This window comes from Grampus griseus (genome assembly GCF_964374135.1).
Source record: "Grampus griseus genome assembly, chromosome: 5".
Classification (NCBI taxonomy): Eukaryota; Metazoa; Chordata; class Mammalia; order Artiodactyla; family Delphinidae; genus Grampus; species Grampus griseus.
Window position 1 is genome coordinate 58,835,862 of NC_138998.1, and position 8,049 is coordinate 58,843,910.

An 8,049-nucleotide genomic window follows, 5' to 3' on the forward strand; every position below is an offset into this window, starting at 1 on the left:
CATGGCCCCGGTTCAGTCCCTGGTCAGGGAACTGAGATCCTGCAAGCCATGCGGCTCTGGGAAAAAACATAAAAACAAAAAAACCACCTATTTCTTTCTTAATACAGGAGTAATAGGTGTTCATTATAGAAAAGAAAAATAAAACACTTATAAGGCCACCCCAGAGACAATCGTTGTTAACATATTGGTGTGAAATCACATTGGTATTTTTACATGTATGCTATATTCTGTTATCCATCACTAATGGCTGTATGGTATTACCTTTCATGAATTTACGAGGATTTATATAATTAATCCCCTATTGCTGGACATTTAGATTGCCTCTAGCTTTTTGTCTTTGTTTTTTTTTTAATAAATTTTATTTATTTATTGTTGGCTGCATTGGGTCTTCGTTGCTGCGTGTGGGCTTTCTCTAGTTGTGGCAAGCGGGGGCTACTCTTCATTGAGGTGTGCGGGCTTCTCATTGCGGTGGCTTCTCTTGTTGCAGAGCACGGGCTCTAGGCGTGTGGCCTCCGTAGTTGTGGTACACGGGCTCAGTAGTTGTGGCTCACGGGCTCTAGAGCACAGGCTCAGTAGTTGTGGCGCATGGGCTTTGTTGCTCTGCGGCTTGTGGGGTCTTCTCCCCTGCATTGGCAGGTGGATTCTTAACCACTGTGCCACCAGGGAAGCCCTGGCTTTTTGTCTTTGTGATAAACATTCTTATAGTTGGGTATTTGTGTACAACTATGACTATTTCCTTGGAATAAATTCCTAATAATGTAACTGCTGAGTCAAAGTTCAACAAAAATTTAGGATTTTAATGCATCTCAATAAATAATTGTTAAAAAGAATCAGTGAATGGTTGTGAGCTTATGGCAAAAAGGAGACATCTGTGGAGGAGGTATCCGCAGTCAGGCTCAGAAGTTGAGTTGGTGGATGGATAACTAGAGAAGTTCTTAAGCCATTTTTGGGTCAGGAGAGTAAAAAAGGTGGAAGAATCTCCACATTCTTATTCAAGAAAGGACGCTTAACCTTCTTATTACAGCCAGTTCCTGGTGCTGCTCTACAGTTATCTCATAAAAGAATATTTAAAACACAGAAAAAGAGCAAGTCTTTATCCAGCCTCTCTCCTGCAATTGTGACTGTTCAGAATCTACTCAACTTTCAAGGAGTAGTTTAAGTCTTTCCTTCTTCATGAAGCATCCCTGACTCTCAAGGATTTCTTCCTTTATTAATGCATAGCATCTCTTGTCTTCATTCTCATATTCAAGAATCATTTTTGAAACTACTTTGTGCCAACACTCTGCTTGTTTATCTCTCTAATCTTCACAAATATCATATGAGATGGTTATTATCATTCTCAGTTTATAGATGGGGTCCTGAAGCTGGGAGATTAAGTAACATGCCACTGTGATACAAAGAGGCTAATTCAGAATGAAACCAAAGTCCTTCACTCCCTTGAACTTTTGAAATCTATTTTTCCTAAGAGGTAGGAAAAGGCAGAAAGGGAAGCATATACAAAAGTAGAGGGAGAATGAAAGTGAAAAGAAAGAGCAGTGGGTTAGGTCATTGCTGGGAAGACTTCAGCGTGTCTGGCACAGAGGATCCTGGATGAAGTGGCAGGAGATGCAGTTGGGAAGGAAAGCTGGGGCTGGGATCTTTTTTTTTTTTTTTTTTTTTTTTTTTTTTTTTTTTTTTTGCGGTACGCGGGCCTCTCACTGTTGTGGCCTCTCTCGTTGCGGAGCACAGGCTCCGGACGCACAGGCTCAGCGGCCATGGCTCACGGTCCCAGCTGCTCCGCGGCTACTGTTTAAAGCATGTATTTCTTTTTTTAAAAATATTTATTTTGGCTGTGCTGGTTTTAGCTGCGGCACACAGGATCTTTGTTGCGGCATGCAGACTTCTTAGTTGCAGCACGCAAACTCTTAGTTGTGGCGTGCTTGTGGGTTCTAGTTCCCGGACCAGGGATGGAACCTGGACCCCCTGCATTGGGAGGGTGGAGTCTTACCCACTGAACCACCAGGGAAGTCCCTAAAGCATGTATTATTAAGTACCACATACAGGTTCTCAATAAACAGATGTTGAATGAATGAATGAATGAATTGAATCCTCAGAGTTTTGTCAGAGTATCTATAGCATTCTCAGGATGTTAGATATATAAATACATCAGTCACTAGTTGATCATGTTGTCTTTAGCTGATTTGAGAGACGGCACTCAAAACCATTAAATTCCTTTTGTTTTGATTCTGTCTACACCAAATGAACTTCTGATGACCAGTTTCCAAGCTATCTTGATATCTTGAATAAGAGGACCTTGGAATCAATGAACAGGAGTAACATCTATTTAAAAATGGCATGTTGTCATCTGGCTTAAATCTCTGTTTCTTTCTTTCCTAATTTAAAACAGTTTTATTGAGGTGAAATTCACATACCATACAATTCACCCATTTAAAATGTATGTTTCAGGAAGTTCCCTGGTGGTCTAGTGGTTAGGACTCAGCGCTTTCACTGCGGTGGCCCGGGGTTAATCCGTGGTCGGGGAACTGAAATCCTGCAAGCCACGTAGCGCATGGGCAAAAAATAAATAAATAAATAAAATAAAATTGTTCAAAATATTAAAATATAAAGTGTACATTTCAATGGTTTGTAATATATTCACAGAGTTGTACAACTACCACCAGAATCTAATTTTACATCTTTTTCTCATCCCCAAAAGAAACACTGCGCCTATTAGCATCATTGCCAAACCACCACTACCTCCCCAGACCCAGGCAAACACTAATTACTTTGTCTATAGATTTGTCTATTCTGGACATTTTATGGTTATAAAAATCATAATGTATATATATATATATTTTTTAATGACTGGTTTCTTTCTTTGAGCATCCATGTGTGAAAACACATTCATGGATGTGTTTTCCATCCATGTTGTAGCATGTATCAGTTCTGATTGCTTTTTATAGATGAAAATACTCCATTGTATGGATATGCCACATTATATTTACCCATTCGTCAATTGATAAACATTTTGGGTTGTTTCCACTTTTGCCTATTGTAAAGAACACTGCCATCGCCACCTGACCCTGTTTAAAACTGTTCAATGGCTCTCTTGGAGGAAGCCGCGGTCTCCGCTGCAGTGGAGCCTCGGGCCATCCGACCCTGCTCCTGACTCACCACTGTTCGCTCTCGCCGAGGAACAAGTCGGCCAGGAAGCCGCGCCGCAGCCATGGCATTTAAAGATACCGTAAAGCCCGAGGTGGCGATTCACCGGATTAGAATCACCCTCCCCAGCTGCAGCTTGAAGTCTTTGCAGAGGGTATGTGCTGACCTGATCAGAGGCACGAAGGAAAAGAATCTCAAAGCGAAAGGACCGGTTCGGTTGCCTACCAAGACTCAGAATAACTACAAGGAAAACTCCTTGTGGTGAAGGTTCTAAAACTTGGGATTGTTTCCAGATGAGGATCCACAAGTGACTTATTGACCTGCACAGTCCTTCTGAGATTGTCAAGCAGATCACTTCCATCAGTATTGAGCCAGGAGTCGAGGTTGAAGTCACCATAGCAGATGCTTAAATCAACATTTTTAATAAATTGATAATCAGTTGTTAAAAAAAAACACACACAATGCCTTCCCTTTTTTCTATTTATTTATTTAGGCTGCTTTGGGTCTATGTTGCTGTGCGGGCTACTCTTCGTTGGGGTGCGCAGGCTTCTCACTGCGGTGGCTTCTCTTGTTGCAGAGCACGGGCTCTAGGCGCGCAGCCTTCAGTAGTTGTTGCACGTGGGCTTCAGTAGTTGTGGCTCGCTGGCTCTAGAGAGCAGGCTCAGTGGTTGTGGCACACGGGTTTAATTGCTCTGCGGCACGTGGGATCTTCCCGGACCAGGGATTGAACCCGTGTCCCCTGCATCGGCAGCCGGATTCTTAACCACTGTGCCACCAGGGAAGTCCCCCCTTTCTTTTTTTTCTTTTAAGAAGATGTTGGGGGTAGGAGTTTATTAATTAATTTATTTATTTTTGCTGTGTTGCGTCTTCGTTTCTGTGCGAGGTCTTTCTCTAGTTGTGGCAAGTGGGGGCCACTCTTCATCGCTGTGCGCGGGCCTCTCACTATCGCGGCCTCCCTTGCTGCGGGTCACAGGCTCCAGACGCGCAGGCTCAGTAGTTGTGGCTCACGGGCCTAGTTGCTCCGCGGCATGTGGGATCCTCCCAGACCGGGGCACGAACCCGTGTCCCTTGCATCGGCAGGCGGACTGTCAACCACTGCGCCACCAGGGAAGCCCCCCCCCCCATTATTTTTAAGACAGCGTTCAAAACACTATATACGGTTTTCGTTGCGCAGCAAGTTTTGGCCCCAGCGATTGCTCCAGCCTGGTTTTGAACTCTTCCTATTGTGTTCTGTGCTCCATCCATACCATCATTCTCTCACTTCTTCAAAGCTGCCACCTCCAGGTTTTTGTGTCCTTCCCTCTTCCTAGAGACCACCACCTCTTTATCCACCCACTTCTTCCCTCCCCTGCTTAGTTAATTCCAAATTCTTATCTGAATTCAAATATTTTCTCAGAGAAGAATTTTCTGAAATTGATTTCCTTATCCCCTTTCCCACCCTACCCCTCAGCTAGGGTAGGTTCTCTGTTTTATTTTCTCAGCTCCTTATTCTTTTTTCTCAAAACATTTATCTCAATTTATGATTATGCATATATTTTTATGATCTAAATGATGTTTATTTCCTCCAGTAAATAGGTTTTGAGATTGTTTTTGCCCCTATTGCATGTCTAACAGTAAACATAGTACCTTGCCATTAGTAGATAATAAATATATCCTGGCTGACAATATGAATAAAGAAAGAACACCAGATTTCTGGCTTGGATAACTGATTGATCATGAGGTCATTAATTAAGTTAAGGAATGCAAGATGAGAAATATTCCTGAATCGGGCCAGGAAAAGAGGAGAAGTTAAGTGCTAAGAAAGTTGCAGTTGAGGAAGTCCCAGTGAGGAAGGTCAGCAGGCAGTTGGACTATGAATTTAGAGCTGTGGAAAGAGATCTGGAATGGAGACAGATTCGGAAGTTATCAGCAAATAGCTTTTTGGTTAAGATCTTGGGAGCGGCTGAGCTTGCCCAGGAAGAACGTGTAGCATAAAAAGGAAAGAAGGCAGGAGACTAAATTCTAGAGACACACGTATTGAGAAACGGGCAAAAGAAGACTTAGAATAAAGTTTTTTTTTTTTCGGTACGCGGGCCTCTCACTGCTGTGGCCCCTCCCGTTTAGAATAAAGTTTGAAGTGACATATCAAAGACATGGGAGAAGAACCCTGCCAAATGCTTCAGAGGAAAGTTCTGAGTTTGATCATTTGGGTAAGGTGATGATCATCAGATCTTTCCATTTTAAGGGATTTTTTTTTTTAATTAAAAAAAATTTTTTAACCTCTTTATTGCAGTATGATTGCTTTACATTGTTGTATTAGTTGCTGCTGTATAACAAAGTGAATCAGCTATACATATATCCCCATATAAAAATATGGAATGGTTCACGAATTTGCATGTCATCCTCATGCAGGGGCCATGCTAATCTTCTCTTTCGTTACAATTTTAGTATATGTGCAGCTGATGCGAGCACTTAAGGGATTTTTGAGCATCCTGTTTCTCAACTTTTCACCTAATGGTTTTAGCATCCGTTTATGATCCTTGACTGAATCAATTATCTCAGTCTGGATTGCTGAATGGTGATTTTTTTAAAATTCCATCATCCCCCTGCCCCTGCCCTGCCCCCTGCTTTCTTCTTCTAAATCCCTGTGTTGCTCTCAGGGAAAGTTTCCCTGGGCACCTCCCTCTTCTACTAGCCCACTGCTGGGATATTTCACCCATGGGCTGGGAACAGTAAAAGGCTCTTTCATGAGAAGGTTGTAAGGGAATGGAGAATGTGCTGGGAGGGAAATTTGCTAAACCTTTGGAAAGTATATCCAAAGGGATGAAGGATATTCCTTTTGGTAAATATGACCTCTTCTAGCCTTACACCTCACCTACAAAAAAAATGCAGAGATGTGATTTGTGCCAGATCACACGCTACATCCCTTTAGAGGCACTCTCTAAATACGATCCAACTTCTTCAGACAGCTTTCCAAGGCCTTTCAAGTCCAGGTAAGGTGCCTTTCATATGCACTCCTAGAGCACCTTGCCCTTCCCTCCCACATCAGTCAGCACACAGGATTGTAATGGCCACTTTACTCCCTTGAGGCCTCACCAGACCTCAGGTCAGTCTGGTTCCACAGTGTATTACTAACATTTAATCCAGGCCCTCACTCATAACAGGGACTCAAAAAAAAAATGTGCTGGGTGAGTGAAGGATTGAAGGGACAGCTGTATCTCGGGAAATAGCATTCTGTGGCTGGCGAGTGAGGGAGCCTGTGAGAAGTGGGCTGGCGAGGCTTCCCAAGGGGATTGGATTTTACCAGGAAGGCACAGGAGAGCCCTGGGGGGCTTTGAGCAGTAAATCAGGCTTCTACTGGATTTGTGATCCAAAAAGATCTCATTTAATCCTCTTAACAACTTGATGAGATAGTTATTCCTATCTCTATTCTACTGATAAGGAAAAGGGCCTCAGAGAAATTAAGCAACTTGTTCAAGGACACCCTGCTAGGAAGTAAGTGGAATCAAGAAATGTGAAGTCCATCCTTTTTCTACCCCACCAGCCTGCCTCTCACCCTTTGTAGGAGTGAGAATAGATTCAGTAGCAGACTAGGACATAGACTAAATTGGTCAGGACTTTGCTAGGCTAAATAATACCCTGGCTCCCCAGTACTCACTTGTATCAATGAGTCAGAGATGAAACCAGACACATACATTTGCTTTACATGATGCACTTGCCTGGAGGTTGGCTGCTTATTTAAATTTTTTTCAATATTTGCATCTTGCTGCACCCTCTCTGTCTGAGATCACGAGGTGTAAATAAGGTTTACCTTGGCACAAGGGCAGAGGCAGAGGTCTGTGTGGAGCCATTGCTGGTTCAATAAATGGTTCTCAATAAATGTTGAAAATATATATTACTCAATATAAATCAGTTGGATGTTAGTTCCATAAGAAAGGGAGATATTGTAGACAAAATTTGTTTTAAAAAATATAATTAGTACTTAAAAACTTGGTGTAAATATGTATGCCTTCACATGAAAAATATGTGTGTGCATCTGTATATCTTTTTTTTTTTAAAGAAAAAAGCATTGTTCAGACTTCCCTGGCAGTCCTGTGGTTAAGACTCCAAGCTTCCACTGAGAGGGCACGGGTTCAATCCCTAGTTGGGGAACTAAGATCCTGCATGCCTGTGGTGTGGCCAAAAAAAAAGAAAAGAAAAAATAATAAAGAAAAAATCATTGCATAGAGGAATATGTTTTGAATAATCCCATATTGGAATTATTATAAATATCCATAAAAGTAAGTCTGGAAAGATAAATGCTAAAATATAAAAATGATATTATTTCCAGATGTAATAATATAGTCAAGATAACTTAAAATTTTCCCAGCTTTTGTCTTCTGCTAAGTTTTTGTTTTAAAATGAACATTCACTAATTTTTCAATTAGGAAAAAATGGTATAAAAAGAGATCGAACATCGACCAAAGCAAATCTTCTATTTATCTGGCTCCTGCTAGGTGCTGGCAAAGAGAAGGGGGCCTACACCCAGCTCTGTAGGAAAGAGATGGACACAACAGGAAAAACTTAAAAAATAGTTCATATTCTAATTTATTTCTTGTCTGTGAGGTTCTAGCTATTGTGTTAGATAGAGCTTTACATAGTTCATTTTGTATATTTATACACCCTTGCAAAGTAGGGTCTATTTATGCCTATTTTATGGGTAAAGAAAAAGGACACAAACAAGTCATGTGTGGAACGCATGCCTGTCATACTCCAAAAAGAGGCATTCAAGGCTGAGAGAAGGAGAAAAGACTTCGTCCTGACAGTGGTTGCAGACTGGTGACTTGTGTGGCCAGCACAAGTTTAATGGCAAGACATGATGAACCAGCACTAAGTTTTCTTTTTTTTTTTTTTAATTAAAATCTGAATGTCTTTACTTATGGTTATATA

At 41.6% G+C, this 8,049-nt stretch overlaps 1 pseudogene across 1 annotated transcript; it reads left to right on the forward strand.

Annotated features, from left to right (window-relative positions):
* The first annotated feature begins 3,205 nt into the window (after nucleotides 1–3,205).
* Nucleotides 3,206–3,551, forward strand: LOC309823329 (small ribosomal subunit protein uS10-like; annotated as a pseudogene). The gene has a single exon. The product of its transcript is annotated as a small ribosomal subunit protein uS10-like (transcript).
* Nucleotides 3,552–8,049: the final 4,498 nt, after the last annotated feature.